Source organism: Podarcis vaucheri (assembly GCF_965113315.1).
Source record: "Podarcis vaucheri genome assembly, chromosome: 12".
Lineage (NCBI taxonomy): Eukaryota > Metazoa > Chordata > Lepidosauria > Squamata > Lacertidae > Podarcis > Podarcis vaucheri.
The window spans coordinates 48,911,829-48,934,099 of record NC_138750.1 but is presented as its reverse complement, the minus strand read 5'-3'; positions in this window follow the sequence as shown (position 1 = coordinate 48,934,099).

Genomic DNA, 22,271 nt, shown 5'->3' with positions numbered 1-22,271 from the left:
CATGATTCAAATCACAGCTGATAGAATTGAATATATCAATAAATTGTAAATCAGCATTTATTTATTTTTACACTGGAGCCTCCTAAGCCAAAATCGTGTATTGTCAGAACCCAGTGGGTTCAATGGCTGGTGGAATTGCCAAAGTAATTTTTCCTGGAGTCCTGCTCCCTTTCCGCCCCACTTTTTAATTTTTAATTTTTATTTTCGACACACATGTAAAGCTGAATGTGCACAAGTTAAATGCGCATAAGTTTCAAGCTTACTGCACGTGCGTGCGAGCGCGCGCACACAGAGAGAGAGAGAGAGAGAGAGAGAGAGAGAGAGAGAGAGAGAGCGCTAATTAATACAGTTCTACACGTAAGACAGGAGAAGACATTCTCCCTTCATTTTAAAAGCTGCAGGAGATTTTGCATTTTCTTGAGTCAGGGTTTATTTTGTATGCTAACTATATAAACAAAGGGCCATAATAAGCCCTGCTGATCTTCATATTCAGCAACCTCCAGGCAATAAGAGCCTTTTGAAAAGACCACTGAATAATACAGAGTTCATATTCACCCATCATGAGTGGTGATGAGCTAATATTTAGCACATAATTATGGACACCTCTGCTAATGATACGGGAGCCAATAGAAATGTCACTGTGTAGGCAGGGACATGGCAAGAGGTCGGGCTGAAGGGGGCAATGAGAAGACTTTTCCCACACACACAGGTGCATTACTAATATATGGCCTCTGTGTGCATTAATGATATAGCAAAGAGCAAGGAGGGAAAATATTCTAGAAATAATCAGCATCGTATTTAATATGAATCATACCCGTTCTTGGATTTGGTTATGGGAACTTCCAACCAGAGTTGCTAAACTGCAGCTCAGAGACAGGGCACAGAATTTGCTGGTCTTAAATTGCATACGTGGTTTCTCCATTTGAAAGAATGGGAAAGAGGACCCATTTTGAGAGAAGGGGATTCAAGATGTTGTAGATATCTTTGGCGAGAGTGATGACTCCATAGCTTGGACTTGCCATGGCCTGCTCAGCACTGGATACATTGAGAGCCAGTGTGGTGTAGTGGTTAAGAGCTGTAGTCTCGTAATCTGGTGAACTGGGTTCACTTCCCTGCTCCTCCACATGCAGCTGCTGGGTGACCTTGGGCTAATCACACTTCTCCAAAGTCTCTCAGCCCCACTCAACTCACAGAGTGTTTGTTGTGGGAGAGGAAGGGAAAGGAGAATGTTAGCCACTTTGAGACTCCTTTGGGTAGTGATAAAGCAGGATATCAAATCCAAACTCCTCCTCCTCCTCCTCTACTTCTTCTTCAAAGGGTTGTGCTAGCAATGAAGACGGCATCATGGAGGATGAGGCCATACCCTCCAACATTTCTCCAATGAAAATAGGGACGTCCCATAGTGGGGGAAATAGGGACATTCCATAACAATAATTTTAATATCACACATCTTACTGGGTTGCCCCAGCCACTCTGGGCAGCTTCCAGCATATATAAAAACCAAATAAAACATTAAACTTTTTTTTAAAAAAAAAAAACTTCCCTATACAGGATTGCCTTCAGAAGGCTCAGGGATCGGATAACTCCATTCCCTCCAACATTTTTCCAATCTAAATAGGGACATCCTAAGGAAAAGTGGGACATTCCAGGATTAAATGAGAAACCAGGATGGCTTCTCTAAATCAGGGATGTCCCTGGAATATAGGGACACTTGGAGCATCTATAAGTCTATGAATGGCTGCCGGCCTCAATGGTTATAGGCAGAAATGCTTCTGAAGAGCAGTTTCTGGAAGCCACAGAAGGGAAGAGTGCTCTTATGCCCAGGTCCCACTTGCTGGTTTCCCAAGAGCAACCTGTGAGAACAGGACATCAGGCCAGATGGGCCATTGGCCTGATCCAGGGGGCTATTCCTACATTCTTATTTGACATCCTTTTCCCCAAAGGGAAAAGCGACAGTGACCTCAGCCAATCAGACACCATCTTATCAGGTGGAGGGCCAAAGAGGTTGCTAGGGTGCCACATGTCTAATTGGCTGATGCAGCTGCTGTGGTAAAATGCTTCAGTGAACAAAGAAGCTGGCTGCAGTCTTGGCTTCTGGCATAAGGTTTCCCTTCCCAACAGACAATAGCTCACTCACCACCACTGTCCTCCATTGGCTCTCTGGCATTGTTGGGGGGTGGACTGCAGGGTCCCAGACACGAGGCCTTAAGTCTAATGGTGCCACCGTTGCCTGAGCAACAGTGAGGCTGGATGCTACCTGTGGCCCAACATCTTGACATTGTGACCCTTATTCCTGAGAAGGCAACTCATGGTGCTATGCAAAGTCAGTCTACTGACTGAATGGATTGAGCCATAATTATTGTATCATGCATTTAATGCACAGGTCTTCCCCCAGAGAGTCCTGGGGAATGTAGCCTGCTGAAGGTGCTGGGGACTGTAGCTCTCTGAGGGGTAAACTACAGTTCCCAGGATTATTTGGGGGAAGCTATGAGCTTTGAATGTATGTGTGGATATGACCTGTGTGCATAACTTTTTTTTGGAGGGAGGGAAACCAAAAGAAATGAACTCTGGCTGTGCAGGAGCAAAGATGTTTTATAGCGCTGAGTGCTTTCCCCCTGTCAAAGTAAACTTAGAAAGGTATAAAGGATAATGGGGAGGAAAGCATGACCAGAAATGCACCTGCATGAAGAATATGATAAAGGGATGCTCTTTGCACCAGTCAGTGAATCTTTAATCAGAATGCTCTTGTTTCCAGCAGTTAAGGTGCAAAGTAGATGTTCTGTTTTTCCAACAGTCACATAAATACTGCAATACATCCCCCCTGTGCCGATTGTTAGAGAGGCCCTACATCTTTTAAAGCTGGCAGTAAAAGAGAATCAAAAGCTAACTGGATTACTCTGGCCAAGCCAATCCTTTCCTCCCCTTGCTTCTTGTTTAGCCCTAAGCTTCATGCTGTGCCAACCAGTGTGAAATGAGTCAGGAGAAGGGAGTCAGCCTGCTAGTGAAAAGTATTTCACTAGGGCATCATGCAAAGTTTCACTTTAGAAGTCCAGGACCACTTATGACAGCAGATATCATCCATCTGAGAAGGAAGGGTGTTTTGATTCCTTCTCACCTCACAGGGGGGAAAGCGGTAAACAAAGGCCTCCTTCACAATCTTTTCTGGTTCGGTTGGTGCTGTTGCCATTTCCTTGTCCACTTGGTCTCACAGTAGCATCATTTTGAATTCTCCCATACATAAAAACTAATGCCTCGTTGCAAGGAGAAAACCAGTTTAGCGGGGGTGAACTGGGCTAGAACCTTCCTGTCTTTTATTTTTTAAAAATTTCTTCCCCCCCCCCCGACTGTGGCACTCTCACCTGCCCCACACCTGATTTTATATATAAGATTAAGTGTGGGTTAGGTAGAGATGAAGGACAACCAAGTTTGTCTCTGTGAATTTATCTATTCATTGCATTTATATCTCATTTTTTCCTCCAAGGAGCTCAATATGCTGTACATGGTTTCCCCCTCCTTATTTAATCCCCAAAATAACCCTGCATGGTAGGTTAGGCTGAGAGGCAATGACCAGTCCAAGGTCACCCAGTGAGTTTCATGGCTGAGCGGGGATTTGAACCTTGGACTCTGAGGTCCTAGTCTGACACTCTAACCACTAAACCACACTGGTTCCCTGTGAGGAACTCGGTCACACAGCCGATCCCAGCAAAAAGCAGGCTAGAAGTCGCTGTCCATCAGCTGATGGGTACTGAATGAAATCTGCTGGATTGATTGCGTGACAAGAGTTCCCTTTGGGAAACTCACTTGTAAATCCAGTCCCTGGAGAAAGCAGCTGATGAGAGGTGAGTTCAGCCCCACAACATCATGGGAGGGGTGTTTCCACCTCAACCACTGCCTTTGGAAGCCTTCTGAGAACCTGCTTCAGGAGAGGGACTGAAAACAACATTATGGGTTTTTCTAAGACCAAGGGTGAAACTATCACGCTCCCTTGATATTTTTGCTGTTGAATGTTGTTAATGTAACCTTGTGATATTTACAGACCCTCTGAGTGCCCCTATTTTCTAGGGACGGTCCCAGATTTACAGAAGCCTTCCCAGTTTCTGATTTGATCCCACAATGTCCCACTTTTCTTAGGAGGTCCCTATTTTCATTGGAGAACTGTTGGAGGGTATAGAGTTATCTGACACCCAAGGAAGCCCTGTATAGGGAAGATTTTTAATGTTTAATGTTTTTGTGTATGTGTGTGTGTTGGAAGCCATCCAGAGTGGCTGGGGCAACCCAATCAGATGGGCAAGGTAGTAGTAGTAATCATCATCAACATCATCATCATAACAATGGACATCCCTGTTATCATCTGAGAAATGATTGGAGGGTATGTATTTATAGTACTGAGATACTGTTGCATCATATGCAGTTATAGTTGCTGTTATATTGCTGCATTATTGTGCTATTATGCAATTGCTTTTCAGTGTTTGATTTTGAAATGCATCCCTCTTTTCTTTGTTGTAAATCATTTGAGCATGATTTTTGTTTCTGGAAAAGAGGCGTAAAATGAACCCAATGTGACCAAACTCCTTGTGGGGAACTTGACTAGGCCTCTGATCCCTGCAGAAAGCAACATTGCCAATGCTACTACATTCAGCAAGCACAGGGCTGGCACAGCTGGCTGTTGGCCCCGTGCAAGAGTCGTTGACAGGTGGGCAGGACAACAGCTGAAAAATCAACAACAACTGAAGTTCGTAGCAGGCAGAAAACTAAGGAGCCATTTCTGAGGCAGCCGGCACTGCCAATGGAGCAAAATGTGCCCATATGTTTTATTTACAGAGTTGCAGACCAGAGCAGTGAGGCGAAATTATCAAACCTTTGAATAAGTTGTAAAAACCCCACAGATAAAATCCTAGTCTCTTCAATTAGTGTAATTATGTGTAGCTATTAAAGTTCTGCAGTATGTGCTTTGCTAGAGGCTGGAATTGTGCACACTGTGGTATGCTGGCTGTTTTCCTTTTAAGTGTTTCCAAGGCAACAGCAGCTTTGCTCAGACAGCGAGGTGACATTCCTGACAGTTATATCAAGCGATGACCCTCAGTCCCTCTAACACCTGGCAGGCTTTCCAAGAGCTGAAGAGAAAACTCTTTGTCCGTGAGGCATTTATGCACCGCCTTTCCAAATGCTCGAAACAGTTCATAACAAATGGATACCAATTGATATATCTAAAGTTATATAATCAATTGGGCGGGGGAGGGGACCTAAAACCAAAAAAGGTGAAATCCCCAGGAAGACTACCTTAAAATCCAGTTGTTAACTGTATCAGCGAAATGCATGCTGGTCGTTGGGCAATTGCACGGCGTCATACTAGCTGACACAGTGGGTCCCTTCGAACTCTATGATTCTGTAATTCAAAGTGTCTTCTGGGATCGTGTATACTTCCTGCCTTCAAGACCAGCTGGGAAGATTATCCTCAAATATATATCTTCTAGGATGTTGGTATATCACCCAGGGGCTGCAGAGGGGAAGTCCCTAACCTTATATTGCTGACTGACCAGGAAAATGCCTGTGCTAGACTAGCTGTGAAGGCTTTTTGGAGCAAAACCCAGAAGTCTGACCTAGCTTTCCAAATTTAAGGACACAAGGAAAGCCCCCAATCTACTGGTCGTGGGCTGCAGCAATGATGGCTGGGGCCCATTGGGATTGGCAGAGCAAAAGACAAGGAGGCCAACAGTAGGTGGCACCAGAGCCAGTGATGGGCAGAACCAACTCGTTCTAGTTTTGTCCCCATCCTTCTCCTCCACGCTGAGCGTGGAGAGGGCAACACTGAGAAAGGAGGAGGGAACGGACATCTGATTTAATCCCTGGAATGCTTGTAAATAAAAAGCCATCAGGTGGTGGCTATCTGAGAACAGACTGAGGTTGGTGGGGCAATGCTCCATTCACCCGATGGTTTAGCCTCCACTGGGCTGTGGATGAGGCCCAGCCACGATGGTAGGTTGCCCTGTAAGTGCTGCTGGACTGATGGATTGGAGCTTCCACTCTTCACCACAGTTGGAATGTTGACTGCTGCTCCTGGTGTGGTCCTGACAGGGGATGCTAGAGAAGTTAGCTTGTTGTCAATTCTGATGTCAGCTGACCTGCTGTGCATCTCTTGGACTAACATGTCAATCAGAACATAGAAATCTTTCAGGTACATCTCCCAGGATTACCAGGTGTAGAATCCTAAATTCCTCACTACATCAGATACAATCACAATTGAAGAGTTGGAAGGAACCCTGAGAATCTAGTCTAATAATAATAATAATAATAATAATAATAATAATAATAATAATAGTAATAATAATTTATTATTTGTACCCCGCCCATCTGGCTGGGTTTCCCCAGCCACTCTGGGCGGCTTCCATAGAACCAAAAAAACACTAAAATATCATACATTAAAAACTTCCCTGAACAGGGCTGCCTTAAGATGTCTTCTGAATGTCAGGTAGTTGTTTATCGTTTTGACATCTGATGGGAGGGCATTCCACAGGGCGGGCGCCACTACCGAGAAGGCCCTCTGCCTGGTTCCCTGTAGCTTTGCTTCTCGCAATGAGGGAACCGCCAGAAGGCCCTCAGCGCTGGACCTCAGCGTCCGGGCAGAACGATGGGGGTGGAGACGCTCCTTCAGGTATACTGGGCCGAGGCCGTTTAGGGCTTTAAAGGTCAACACCAGCACTTTGAATTGTGCTCGGAAACGCAATACAGGAGTCTGCAGCTATCCCACACAGCAGGGGTTTTCAACCAATGTGCCATGGCACCCTGAAGTCCCTTGAATAGTAGACATGGGTGCCACAGGTAACACTGGCCTCTGTCCCTCTTTCCTTCCCTCCCTCCTCTGATGCCCTCTCACATCTCTGCCTCCCAAAGGCTTGCACAGCTGTTTGTTGCAGTAGCCCTGGTTACAGGCTCCCCAGGTGACTGGTGCCTCTGGGACTGGCCAGGGGGTGCTGATTGCCAGGAGCTGAGACGACTCAGAGACTGGGGTGGCTGTGGCGGCTGCCTGGAGGACTCCCAAGGAGGGTGTTTGAAAAAGGGCCAGAGGCTGCCAGCTCTGCAGGCAAGGGGTGACATAACTGGGCTCCACAAGGATGCTACAGAAAAAATGTAGTTGGTCAAGGGAGCTGTGGACTCTAAAAGGTTGAGAACCTCTGTCATAGAGGGAGCGAACCTGCAACCGTAGCATCAGCGCCATGCTCTAGCCAACTGAGTGATCCATGTGTGATATATTATCCTAAATTGGCAGGTGATAGATGATAGATAGATAGATAGATAGATAGATAGATAAATATAGATATATAGGATGGATGGATGATAGATAGGATGGACATCATAGATAGATGTTGGGGGAATAAATAGGACTGGTATCAGGAGCAAACAGACAGTGATGATCACATAAAAGAAAACTAGTTACAGTGACAATTTGCCTTTCAGGTGTCATAAAACTCTTTGTTGGTTTTGCTATGGTTTATTTCAGCTTTGTTAATTTCACTAAACAAAGCTTAGCTTTTTTTGAACTGTGCATGCAAATGCATGTGGGCTTTAGGGCCCCAGCCTGATTAGCTCAACAACACCCTCCTTTATGGAATGCTCTCAGCCCACCAGGACCAGACATTCATATCCATTGGGCACCAGGTGAAGGCATTGTCCTCATAGAGAGAGGTGGTTTAGGGGACAAGGCCATTGCTGAAATACAAAAGGTCCCATCTGTGTTGGTGTTCTTCCAGCTTTTGAAGACATACCTTTTTACACAAACATTCACTTCATCTCTCAACTTGAGTCTTCAGCTTTAATTATTGCATTATTTTAATGGGATTGTTTTCTTGTACATATATTTCAATTGTGGATGTTTATGTTTTAGTGGGATTGTTTTATTCTGTGTTTTAATTGGATATTGTGATTATGGATGTTTCTATTTTAATGTTTGCATAATTGGTTTTTATACTTGTAAACCACTTAGAAGCCCATTTTGGCATGAGCGTCTATGAATTGATGGTGGTGATGTAGGTACCAGGCTCTGAAGGGTTATTATATCCTTGAATAGTGCCTGGAAAATAGCTCAAACCCTTCCTGCTGGTCTAGAGATGCAATCAAGTCTTATTTGAATATGATTTGCATTTTAATACAGATTTTAGAACATTCATATTACACACACCAAAATAATTTAAGTGATAAACTGCATGCAGCTTCATTGTGTGAGAGTTTTGCTTTTAAATCAGGCAGAAAATGTAGCAAAGTCGACCTCCACAATCTCTCTAGAATGGTTATCTATCACTACCCTATCATTGTAACTACCAGATAATTCTCTTAAGGGGTGATCACAACATCGTTTACTTCCCCAGGGATCCTGTGGAATTCCTTACATCTCAAGCCCCAAAGGGAATTCAGCTGTCAGGCTGAATTCATCTCAGGCGGTGGAAGTTCTAATTGTCTAAAGCAAATATTGCTCCAGGTTTCATTATTACTGCTGAGGGGTATGTATGTGTGAGTGGGTGGGTGGGTGTGTAGTGTAGAAATCCTGGATACGTCATGGCTGAAATTCCAAATTCTAATTGTTCAGATAGACTGTCCCTGCTGCTTGAGACTAAATTTCAAGTCAGCTTAGAATTTGTGCTTCACAGGACATACTGACTGACTGATGGCCACATGGGATATACTGCGATAGGTTTGGGCATAGAACCAGGCAGAATCTGCAAGAATGTTGATGGTTATATCTTTATCTCTTCCTCCTTAAAAATATGCCTAATCACTCTAAAATTGGAAAAATCATAATTCAATATTATTTCAATAGATATAAATATATTGTATGGCACCCTGGTCCACTTTTTTCTTACTTGACTGGCAGATGTCAAACCTCTTTGACATCAAACCTCTCTTGCCATTTTGTGAGAAAAGTTATTGAGGTGGCATGCCAAGTCACTCTCGTAAAATATCCAAGTATAATAAACAAAGCTATATTCATGTGTTTGCACATTTTACTTATGCCATATTTAACTTAGATTTTCTTTTTCATGGTATTAAACCTACTCTATTTATGCTTTACTGTTATGCCATCTCTTTAAAATGTTCCGAAGAATACAACCTTATATTTTAGGACAGTTCATTAATTTTCAGTAGAGGGTGAATTTCCATGATCATGCTCGTAAAATTATTAGAATTTTAAAACGTTTGCTGATTTCAGCAGATTGCAAAGGAGTCTGTGCCTCTGTTCTCAGCAAAATATGTACCTTACAGCAAAACACACACACACACAAAGGAACAAATGACTTTCTCCCCCGCTCAAAATGAATTTTCTGTTCCAGTAATCAAGGCCCAAATCGCTAATGCTAACGCATCACTTTTGGTGTGTGTGTCTTCATTGTGTCTTCAGCACAAAGTTGGCATTATTAACATTTTTATGTGTGACTGAGGACTGATCTAAATAATTTCACAGTTGCAGTAATGAAACAATTAACTCCCGAGATGTTGGAGTTGTCGACTCGTTTCACAGCTGAGGTTATATACTCCATTGGAGAGCTTGCTTGGAAATAAAACACCAGGGGTAGTCTGGAAGAAGCGAGAAGGAAACAGTTGCCCTCTCCAGGGCTAAGAGACTGAGCTACAAACCAAGAAATGCCCTTCCCAAGCTGCCAGTGCAGGTTGGCGTGAGTGGGCAACGGCCAAGAGAAGACCCTCTGACCAAGGCCACTAGCACCACATTCACACCTTAAATTTAATAGCAGTACGATGCCCCTCTAAACCAGGGCTCAGCAAACTTTTTCAGAAGGGGGCCGGTCCACTGTCCCTCAGACCTTGTGGGGGCCCGGACTATATTTTGAAGGGTGGGGGGATGAACGAATTCCTATGCCTGACAAATAACCCAGAGATGCATTTTAAATAAAAGGACACATTCTACTCATGTAAAAACACGCTGATTCCCAGACTGTCCGCGGGCCAGATTTAGAAGGCGATTGGGCTGGATCCGGCCCCCGGGCCTTAGTTTGCGTACCCATGCTCTAAACAGTCACTAAAGCAAGCACCCTGAAACTTGGCCCTCCAGCTGTTTTGGGACTACAACTCCCATCATCCCTGACCACTGGTCCTGTTAGCTAGGGATGATGGGAGTTGTAGTCCCAAAACATCTGGAGGACCTGTAGTTTGTTAACAGTGCTGAGAGCTGTTGGGACATCCTTATCCCCCTGACAGAGCTACAGTTCCCAAAGTCCCATTTTAAGTGGGACATCCTGGAATCACAGAAGCCAATCATGTTTGATTACTGGGTGTCCTGTTTTTTTGGTCCGGCACTCTGGCATGAGCCCTCGTACCAGAGTACAGAATCAAAAGACTTACTCTGGGCTCGACAGTAGGGTCACGCCACAGAGCTAAAGGCCCAGGCCTTGGGCATAACCCACTCAAATCCAGAGCACTGGTGTCATAAACTCATGCTCTCGCCACACTTTTTTTGGTGTGAGAGCATGGTATAGGTCATGTGACTCACCTGGGAGAGACCTGTGTCTCAGTTTCATGGAAGAAAAAGTTGGAGTTCCCTGGGAAGAGGGATTTATCATGACTCTTAGAATTGTAGGTCTTGAGGGGAGTAGGGTTCTCCTAAGATCCCTCAGCACTCTTAGCAAACTACAGTTCCCAGCATTCTTTGGGGGGGGGAAGCCATATCTATTTAAAGCAGCATCTTATGGCTTTAAGTGTATAGTGCTTGGCTGTTCTCATACTGCATTTTCTCCAAGATATGTATGTGGAAGTCCAGTCTTAAATAAATAATTTAAAATAATTAATCATTCAGTTTCTCGTGAATTACCTTGGTGCAATTCCCCCCTCCCCCTTTAATATGCTAGTTTGTGCCATATTTTCTTCATATGCTTTCTGTTCTCAGGGGAATTTGGGAGGAATTGTGTGCGGGGGGACTGTTCATCTGTGCCTGAAAACCAAAGGACAATAGAAGCCTAAGGATGTGTGTTCATAAGTAAGTCCCACTAAGTTTAAAAAGGTAAATGTAAAGGGACCCCTGACCATTAGGTCCAGTCGCGGACAACTCTGGGGTTGCAGCGCTCATCTCGCTTTACTGGCCGAAGGAGCCAGCATACAGCTTCCGGGTCATGTGGCCAGCATGACTAAGTTGCTTCTGGCGAACCAGAGCAGCGCACGGAAACGCTGTTTACCTTCCTGCCAGAGTTGTACCTATTCATCTACTTGCACTTTGACGTGCTTTCAAACTGCTAGGTGGGCAGGAGCAGGGACCGAGCAATGGGAGCTCAACCCGTCACGGGGATTCGAACTGCCGACCTTCTGATCAGCAAGCCCAAGAGGCTCAGTGGTTTAGACCACAGCACCACCCACATCCCCCTGCTAAGTTTAGTTGGACTTAATTCCTAAGGAAGTGTGCATACGATTGCAACCACAATAGCCTTCTTACCAGTCATCATCATCATCCTCATCATTTTATTTGTATGCCACCTTTCCATAGTTAAAACAATGCTCAAGGCGGCTTGCAACATGACAGGATTTACATAATTACCAACATAACAAAAGTCATAAACAATAAATAAAACACATCAAAAAGTACACAACCAAATGGAAAACAATTTCCACATAAATCATAAAATCTAAAACTAAGAATACAGCATTAATAGCAATCACAATTTAAAATGACATAGATAAAAAATAAAAGCAATTTTTAAACAAAGAAAATAAAAAACGGAGCCCTCTCTGCCCAGCAGCAGCAGCAGCAGTCCTTTACGGAGCCAGTCAGGCTGCACCCCAAGCCAGGTGGAGAGAAGCAGGGCAAGGCCCTTCGGGGTACCAGCAAGTCAGTCCTGGGCAGCAGTTAAACTGAGGTTCCCAGGAAAAACTGAATTGCATTTTAGGGTCCTTCTAGACAATGTGGTATAATGGTCAGATTGTTAGACTAGGATCTGGGAGACCAGTGTTCAAATCTCCCATCGGTCATGAAGCTCACTAGCTGAACTTGGGCCAGTGGCGTAGCGTGGGGGGTGCAGGGGGGGCGGGGTGCACCGGGCGCAACTTCAGGGGGTTAGGGTTAGGGGGCGCAAATCCACGGGTTAGGGGGCGCAAATTACTTGCCTTGCCCTGGGTGCTGACAACCCACGCTACGCCACTGACTTGGGCCAGTCCTTGCCTCTCAGACTAACCTACCTCACAGAGTTGTTGTGGAGAGTAAATGAGGAGGGAGGGAAGGACCATGTATGCCACCTTGAGCATCTTGGAAGAAAAGGTAGGATATAAATTTTATATATATATATTGTTCTCCTTCCCAGACGTAAGCACAGCTGTTCCATTCAAACAAATACACACACACACACACTTGAAGAAAATTCCTCAGTGTGCAATACATCAGATTCATGAAGATTTCATGCAAATGTTGTTATACCACCAGGAGTAAGTATTTTCTGTTAAATAATTCACCTTTACTAACAAGACTCTTACCTCCCTCCCTTTTCATTGTCGCTGCAGGCTCCCTTCATAATCCTTTAAAGAGAACACAGATTATTACACTCAAATGAGCTCTCTCAGCATCCGACTTCATATGAGTGACTGCAGTGCAGGCATTGAAACATTGATGGACGCCATGTAGATTCATTGCCTCCCGTTTTAATTTCATTACCTGCACTAGGGGGAAAGCCTTGAAAGAGGGCAAGCCAGCCAATATTTTGGCCATCAGCAGCCTTCAACAGAGCCATAAAACATAAGTACTCATGAGGTAGTTTCCCCTTTTATTTACAAGTTCGGCACAATGCAGCGGCACCGCACATGTAACGCTGTGTAGCGATAAAATATTGTCATTTACTGGGCACTTGACACCATACGAATGCCAGGAAATTTCAGTAAAATCCTTAGGCCTGGCTTTAACAAAGAGTTATAATCACCCATAAAATGGGGGCTGCTGAACTTGTATTGTCCCTTGTTCGTTGCCCATAGTTTTCAGGAGAGGAACTCTCAGTGTGGGAAGAGAGAGAACGCCATTGGACTTTCTCATAGCAAAAAAGAGGCCAAATGGTTGTGGTTCCTGCAAACTCACAATGAGTGAATGCAGATGACCATTTACTAAGGGGTCATTTTCCACTGTCAGCGTGTAGTCCTGCTATATCAGCCTGCCTCCTCACACTCTTGTGTGATGAGAACTTTGCTGCCAGGAGATGGAGTCAAGCGTAGGTCAGCAATCCAAGAAAAACATGGCGTCAGTGAAGTTAACTCTTCCTTCAAGAAACCAAAACAGTGCAAGCCTCGTGATCCCAGCAGCTCTTCAACAAAGCAGTTGTGAAGACTGAAGTTCTCCACCTTCCCACCACTTCCTAAAGCTCCTCCTCTCCTGGGACTTTCCCAAGCAGTCACAAACTGTGCTCTGCACACAACCACCCTCTGCTCTGCCCTCTTCATTTCTAGAAGACCATAGGTGGGGGGGGGGGAGCCGGTTGCAGCAGGAGAGGGAGACTCCCTGGCTTCTTCCACAGCCTGCCTGCCTGCCTGTCTCCTGGCCCCACTCCCCTCCAGCCTCCACTTCTGCCTCGGAGTCTGAACTGTCCTCTGCCACAGCCTCTTCCTGCTCACCAAGCTGTGTTACTTCTTCTACTTCTGACACCATCTCCCTGCAGTCTACTCCTTCTTCTCCCTCTGACCACTCATCATCATCCCACAATCGATCACTCCTGTGTTAAGCACAGACCTGTTCTTCAGAACTCTGGACAGCTCCCAAGAAGGAAGCAGCAGATTCCAAAAAGGAGGTGGGTGTTTATATCAGCCTTCCTTAATGTGCTGCCCTCCTGAGGAAGGCCTGCAGGTCAGTGGTAGTGCATCTGTCTAGTATGCAGAAAGACCCAGGTTCAATTCCAAGCATCTCCAGGTAGGGCTGGGAATATTCCCAGTCTGAAACCCTGGAAAGATGCTGCCAGTCAGGCTAGTCTGTAATGAGCTAGACAGACAAATGGGAATGACTCCGTTTTAGGCAGCTTCCTATCTTCCAGATACTTTGGATTCCAACTCCCAACAGTTCTTCTCAGCATAGCCAAAGGTTAGGGATGATGGCACATGTGTTCCAAAATAACTGGTGGGGAGGCACCAGATTAGGGATGTCTAACCTATAGCCTTGGGCTTGACTACTCAAAACCCAACTGTTTTGTGAGCCACCACATTAGTTACTCCAGATATCCTTGACTAATTCTCCAAGGACATGGATTCTTCTGGTGTGAGCACATGGGTAAGTACCGTTGTTTATCTGCCACCTGCCCTTTTCCTCCTTTCCTCTTCCTGGCTTCTTTTTACTATGAAATCCTCCATGACCAACACAACAGTCACAATCAACATAACCATAGCTAGTGGGCAACGTCCTTTCAAATGTGGACATGGCTCTCTGGCCTTCATCCTTCCTCTTGAATGAGTGTTCCCCTCTCCCTCAGAGCAGCCAGGAGATGCTGGAAGACTAGTGGTGTATCCTAGACACCATACTTTGGGGAAAGGTTCTGGAACAGAGCATCAGAGAAGTCCTGATCCACAGGATCTCCAGGTAGGGCTGAGAGAGAACCCTGTTGGAAACCCTGGTGGGCTTCTACCAGTCAGTCTGCACAATACAATCCAGATGGACCAGTGATCTGACTCAGGATAAGGCCACTTCCTATAAGTCCCCCCCACACACACACTTTCAGTACCTTACACCGTGACAGCATCTCCTGAAAATTAAACATGAGCCAAGGATCGTGTAAGATGGGGCGACATCCTGCCTTCGTAAACCACTCAAATTGAATTGGGGGCATTTTCATTTTGGAATGCCAGAGATAAGCTGTGAACTGCTGATCCAAACATTTTCCTTACCTCTGGAATGAACTCTGCCAGAGCAACATTGCAAACATTCAGGCTGTTCAGTAAAGTCAGAAGCAGTAGTGGCGTATCTGTGCGTGTGTTCATTGTACTGTTTAAGCTTACAGCTACAATTTTTAGTGCATTGCTTACAATCTAATAACATAAAATACAATTGAAATTGATTTTTGCGTTTCTTTTCCTTTGGGGGGAAAAAAAGATCTGCAAAACCACTGAAAGAGGGGAAATGCACTGAGTAAGGTTATATAGCATTTCTTCAGTAATGAAATATTTTAGCTTCATGCAAGGTAGCTTCACAGTAGCTAATTTGTCTCACGATCAATCAGAGTAAAAATAATGGCCGAGATGCAAAAAAACAAAAACAAAAAACCCTAGCTCCTGGAAATATTTCTGAAGGATATTGCAGGAGTGAGGTGAACAGCAAAGAGAAGGAACAGTCACGTACGCTAGCCCATTCTGAGACTCTATGCCTCTGAGGGCCAGGGAAGAAAGTGCTGCTGTTGAGCTAAGGTCCTGCTTCTGAGTCCAAAAGACATCAGGACGGCCACTGTAAGAAGAGGATGTTGGTTTTGATGGATCTAGCAGGTATCTTCTTAAGTTCTTATTGGAACACCTGCCCAAGGGAGCTGTATGCAGGGTCAGGGAGAGAGCCAGCATTATCTCCCCTAAAAGCAGCCCCCCCTCTATAAGAACACTGATAGACCACCCACCCCAAGATGAGACAGAACTGGAGCAAAAGCAAAGCCAATGATGTGAGGAGATCACTCCATGTCTCATGACAGAGGGGAGAAAGGATTTAGGTGCCTCAGAGGTCCTATGTCTTCTCAGGCACCATCTTTCCCTCTTGATCTACCTTCCTAAAGGTTTGGTGGGAAAGTCTTTCAGGGCCTCCAGGAGATAATTCAGGCTCTGACTCTGTGGGGGAGGAAGGGAAAGGAGAATGTTAGCCGCTTTGAGACTCCTTCGGGTAGTGATAAAGCAGGATATCAAATCCAAACTCTTCTTCTCTTCTTCTTCTACCACCAGTCCTCTTGAGGAAAGGATTTTTATCAAGTGTCAGAAGTGTGTTCTCATGCTCACAAAGGTCATAATGAGACTGAAGGTGGTCTCTGAAGGACTTACAATGGGACCTAAGTCATTAGGGTCTCCATAGGTTAAGCATAGCATTTTGCACTGGGTCAAAGCATAATAGAACCAGATCCTTGTAATGAGGCAGTAGATGTGTGTGATTGTCACCACCAATATCTGAATCACTTCACTGGCATGGACTGGAAAGATACCATTAGGCAGGGGAGGGGAGTAATTGGCTTCTGCTTAGCAAATCTGTGATGTCCCACCTGAGTTCCTCCACCATTTCCCCTGTCTTCCTAGGGAAAACAGAAAGGGAAAGCATCTCTCTGGGCCCAGCTATCGACTGCTATGACATCAGAAGCCAGCAAACCAATCCTTTCCCTCTGACTTCTCACCTATTTGCATGTTTGGAAATACTGGGCTCTGAATGGTTGGTCTGGCCATGCTGCAGATTTCAAACATACCCATCATTTGAATGGGCATATCACCCACCAAATTACTATAGCTCATTTTATTGACCTCACTATTCAAAAATCTGAGGATGCTAGGGCATGACACTAGTAGCAGTCATGGTGGTTTTTATTTATTTAATTACTTTTTATTTATACCCCCTTAATCAGTTTAAGAAACAACCACCACTGCTGAGAAGCAGCAGTGTTCCCTGTGAGACAAGCACCATAGTTGTAACACCTGCCCAAATATGGGCTTCTACAGGTTTCATTGCTGTCGCTGAGGTCAGGTATGCTGTCTGCACAGTGCCTTGGATGAATGGTCCGAGGAATGAAGGGACTCCATGCTTAACTTTTATTACCGAGAACACAAAATAAAACCAAATCGACTAGAAATTATTTTTCTCCACTTTATTGCAAAAGCTATCTCAGCAGTATATTATTTTGCTCTCTGTTGCTAATGATTACAGATGAGCACTAGATCAAAACTTGTCTGGGATAAATTAGTCCTAAGATGGTAGGTCATATCTAGGTTGCGGGAGACTATCTTTTGTGAACAAAGGATCTTGATTTTTCATTCTTGTCAAGTACGCAGGTGATTGATGTCTTTTCATTTCAAACGTTTGCCAAACTCAGGGTTAAGCACACAGATCTTCAAGGGTTTGGGGGCCCATCGCTAACCATGAAGTGACCTTCACAGGTCCTAGCAAACAGAGTTTACTAGATACGCCAAGGAAATGATTTCAAGAAGATGTTGTGTCAAAAAGTGTTAAATCTATTACGGAGGGGCGAGAATGCGGGCAAAGCTTTCTCTGTGATTGCCGCCATCCTAAATCATACCTGCACAGGTACCCATTCCCCCCTCCCTACCAGTCATATTTAGCCCCACTTATGATGGCCCCCTGAGGGACGCGGGTGGCGCTGTGGCTTAAACCACGGAGCCTAGGACTTGCCAATCAGAAGGTTGATGGTTCGAATCCCTGCGACAGGGTGAGCTCCCATTGTTCGGTCCCTGCTCCTGCCAACCTAACAGTTCGAAAGCACGTCAAAGTGCAAGTAGATAAATAGGTACCACTCTGGCGGGAAGGTAAACGGCGTTTCCGTGTGCTGCTCTGGTTCACCAGAAGCGGCTTAGTCATGCTGGCCACATGACCAGGAAGCTGTACGCCGGCTCCCTCGGCCAATAAAGCGAGACGAGCGCCGCAGCCCCAGAGTCGGCCACGACTGGACCTAAAGGTCAGGAGTCCCTTTACCTTTACCTTATGGTGGCCCCCTAGAAGTTTGATCAAACTTCTATGCTGTTGCCTGTTGGTGCCCATAAAAGGGAGAAAGACGCTAATCTGGTGATCATTGGGACTGGTTGGGTGGAAGATAGAAAAGCCAACAATAGGTTGGAACCAGAGCCAATGACAGGCAGAGCCAACACATACTAGTTTTACCCCCATTTTCCTCCCTGCTGAGTTCATCCATCTAATCCCTGGTTGTGTGTCAACCCGAATGAGAAAACCGAGCTTGAGATCTATTGACTTGACTGAATGTCTCTTTCGCTTCCCATAGGGCAACCCTGCTTTGTACTATGAAAACTGGCCAGCAGGGACCAGCGTTCAAAGAATCCCATTCACCCTTTTCACAATCACTCTGATCCAATGTTGCTGGCTGCATGGTTATTACAATCATGCCATGGGGCCTATATCGAAGCAGATCAAGAATGTATCAAATGCCCTTTAAAAAAAAAAAGCTACTGTGAAACCTGCCAGATAACTTGACTGTATTTTTTAGGAAATCACTCGAGGTAGTAAAACAGCACGAAACCATAAAACAGGCCGTGACTTGCTCTCAGTAAAGTCAATGAAGCAAACTGGCATAGCTCTATCAAAGTCAAAATCAAGACCTGTTTTTTTTTATTTATTCTGCCTTAATCAAAGACAGTGCTACTTTATGTCACTGGAAGACCTCCTCCATGGAAAGAAAAGAAGCTTAGGGTTGTCTGTCTCTAAAGGATGGAAACAGTGGTCCTGTTCATACACTTATTCAGGCAGAAATGCAATTTAAGGAGTGGAAAGGTGCATGCATGCTACATATACACGCCAACTGCATAATTGCCCAGATAACTGCCTGGACCAGTGTTCCAGTTGAGCTGGCAAAATTCTAATAAATATTGCTTTGTCTCTGCAGTTGCACGTGGTTTTATTCTGATGGAATTTCTCAGTTTTTTAAAGATCTTGTTCAGATAATTATGAACTATAGCACCGTTACATGTGCAACCTAGAAGGAAAGGGGACAGGAAATCATATAGGTATGAAAGTTTTGCCGGTTCCAGAATCGAGATAATCAATTCCTGTCCACCACTGTCCTTGGCCCACCAGGGAAAATTGGAGTGCGGAATCATGGTAAATGGGATATTCCAAAGGACGTGGAATCCAGAACTCTTGCAATATATAGGCAACCGTGAGAAGGGATCTATGTGCCTGCTCCTTCTGCTCTCCAGGAGATAACTGTTGATGGGCAATTTTGAAGTCCTTGATCTTCCTTCTACTGATTCTTTAGGTTTAAACCAGAATTGGACCACTCAGGTCATATGGCCTCCTCACCAACCACAGTCACCTTTCTCAATGAGCAACCAACCCAAGTCAGGCCACTGCATTCCACAAAGATCAGGAGCTGGAGATTGCACCTACAGTGCAGAAAGCTGTGGATGATGATTTGTGCCAAAGCACATATTATCAGAGAGAGTAAAAGTGCCCCAGGGTGACAAACAAGGATGACCTCAAGTTGGTTGGTTGGTTTTTGACCATGATGTCAAATGAGAGCTATTAACTGCCCTTCTATAATTCAAGAACTGAGTACAACTATGCCTTTAGCCACTAATTTAGGTCGAGAATACTCTGTTGTTGTTGCTGTTGTTTATTAAATTTGTATACCGCCCTGTACCTGCAGGTCTCTGGGCAGTTCACAGGATGAAATCACAATATAAAAACACAAAATATATAATCAAAATGACCCCCCAGGCCTCTTCTCAAAAAAATTCACTTTTTAAAAAACTAGGTCTCTTGCCCTTTTACGCATGACAATAGTAGGGAAATGGTTCAGGCAAGATTCTAACTCAGTGAGAAGTACGTCTATTCCCACTTTCCAGAATTCTGTCAAGTGAGTACAAAGCCACTGAAATGACTGGCAAGCAGCAAATGACTGACATTTTAAATGTTATTAATATAGAATTTCAAAAGATGAAAATGATGTAACTTTTCACATATTAGGCTTCCTGTATTGGGCCAAGGACAGGAATCCTGGTGCGTTCCAGATGTTAGAGCCACACAGAGCCATAGAATTGTAGAGTTGGAAGGGACCCCACAGCGGTTCTCAACTTGTGGGTGCCCAGATGTTGTTGGACTACAACTCCCATCATCCCTGAGCTCTGGCCTTGCTAGCTAGGGATGATGGGAGTTGTAGTCCAACAACATCTGGGGACCCACAGGTTGAAAACTGCTATGCAGGAATATTCAGCTGTCCCTTGTGGGGATCAAATCTGCAACCTTGGCATTATCAGCCAGGCTGAGTGATGCTGCCGGACTACAACTCCCATAATACCTGAACACTGGCCATGCTGGCTGGGGCTGAAGAGAGTCGAACAACATCTGGAGAGTGGCAGGTTTCTCATCCTTATCTTAGGCACCAGCTGCAGTGTCTCAATCCATTCTCTTATCATAGAATTGAACAATTAAACATTCCCTTTAAAACAAGTTCTGGGAAGGGAGCAGAGCACAGTGCCTTCTCTGCACATGGGACTCTCGTTTGATTCCTGACAGATTGGATTTCAGATGGGCAAACAGTCTGAGCTCAGACCCTCCAAATGTCCCTATTTTCCATGAACTGTCTCTGATTTACATAAGCCATCCCGGTTTCTGATTTGATCCCAGAACGTCCCGCTTTTCCTTACAACGTCCCTATTTTCATCGGAGAAATGTTGGAGGGTATGTGACCCCCGAGGCAAGGAGATAAGTAAACATACAACCTTTAGAAAACATCTGAAGGTAGCCCTGTATAGGGAAGTTTTTTTAAAAAAATGTTTAATGTTTTCTTATGTTTTTATATACAGTGGTACCTTGGTTTGCAAACAGTCTGGTTTGCATATGTTTTGGATTACAAACACGTCAAACCCAGAAGTGTGTGTCCCAGTTTGTGAACTTTTTTGGATTACAACTAATTCATATATATATATATATATATATATATATATATATATATATATGGGAAAAAATGGAGGCCCCATTGGCGAAAGCACACCTTGGGTTACAACCTGTTTTGGTTTACAAACGGACCTCCAGAACGGATTATGGTTGTAAACCAAGGTACCACTGTATGTTGGAAGCCACCCACAGTGGCTGGGTCAACCCTGTCAAATGGTGATGTATTATTACTATTACTATTACTATTACTATTACTATTGTTATTGTTATTGTTATTATTGAATAGGATGTTCCTGTTTTAATCAGAGAAATGTTAGAGGGTATGTGAGCTGGGAGAAGGCAGTTTCCTATGCTAATATACAGTATGTGAAAGTCTGGCAGAGGCAAGGAAAGCTGGAAGCCCTTTTATATCACAAGGGTGACTGGTTTTAGTTAAAGGTGTATTACGGCTGATCTCGCACAGCACTTTATTGGTTCAAATACTGCTGCGGTGTTGATTTCTGAGTCTTCTGCCCGACTGCATAAAAATGATAAAGAGACACATAGTCAATGTTAGATAAAAATCTCTAAAATTAGCAGTCAATAGTATGCGGAAGATAATAATTTAGTTTTGCCCTGAACAAGACATTTAAAATATTTTCAAGGACATCATGTCTTCAGGCTTTGAAAGATCAACTAATTATCAAATCAATGATCATTTTGGGGAAAGTAATGAAGTATGGAAAATAACCACTTCAAATTATATAAATCATTACTGTGAAGTATTTAAAACTGGTAAGTCATTAGCAAGGATATTTAATATGTGGGCATTAAATGCCTTAAAATTTTTATTTTTGAGGGGGGAAAGCCAGCAGATTGTATATTAATTGTCACAAAATTTCTCTGAACGTAAGTAAATTCCCCTTTAAACTTTTTTTCTTTTCTTTACAGTTAATTTGTCTTTTGTTTGGTTTTGGTAAGGGCATTTTCCCTCTATTTAAAATTATTACCTTTCCTCCACGAAGTCCAAACTATTTTACCTCCTCCTGCTTAATAGTGTGATTTAGGGTCGAAGTATGTAAGAATATAAGAATAGCCTGCTAGATCAGGCCTGTGACCCATCTAGTCCAGTATCCTGTTCTCCCATTGGCCAACCAGATGCCTGTGAGAAACCCACAAGAAGGACCTGAACACAAGACCACACTCCCTGTTAAGTTGTGGGTGAACATATCAGACGACACAGCGATTCTTCAAACAGCTCTTGTTTATTCCCAGGCCAGAACAGAACTGAACTGAAGGGTTCAATCAGCCTGCTTATATAGAGCTCCAGTACAACGTAACTGTAACAATTTTCTAAAACTATCCAATCACTGAACGTCACTTTCGATCCCTTATTTGCATAACTATCTACAGTATCCCCCTGCTGGCCCAGGGTGAGAACTTCAGTACATAACACTCCCCTCTTGCAATTCCCATCAATTGCTATTCAGAAGCAGTAGAGGTAGAACACAGCAATCAAGGTTAGTGGCCAATGAAAGCTTTTTCTTCCATAAATTTGCCTAATATTTTTTTTAAAGTTTTTACTGATGTAAACTCAAAAGTACAGACAAACGAACGAAAATAATCAAAATTACAGAACATACAAATGCCGGCTCCCTCAGCCTGAAGGCGGAGATGAACCCCACACCCCATAGTTGAATTTGACTGGACCTAATAGACCAGGGGTTCTTTTCCTTTC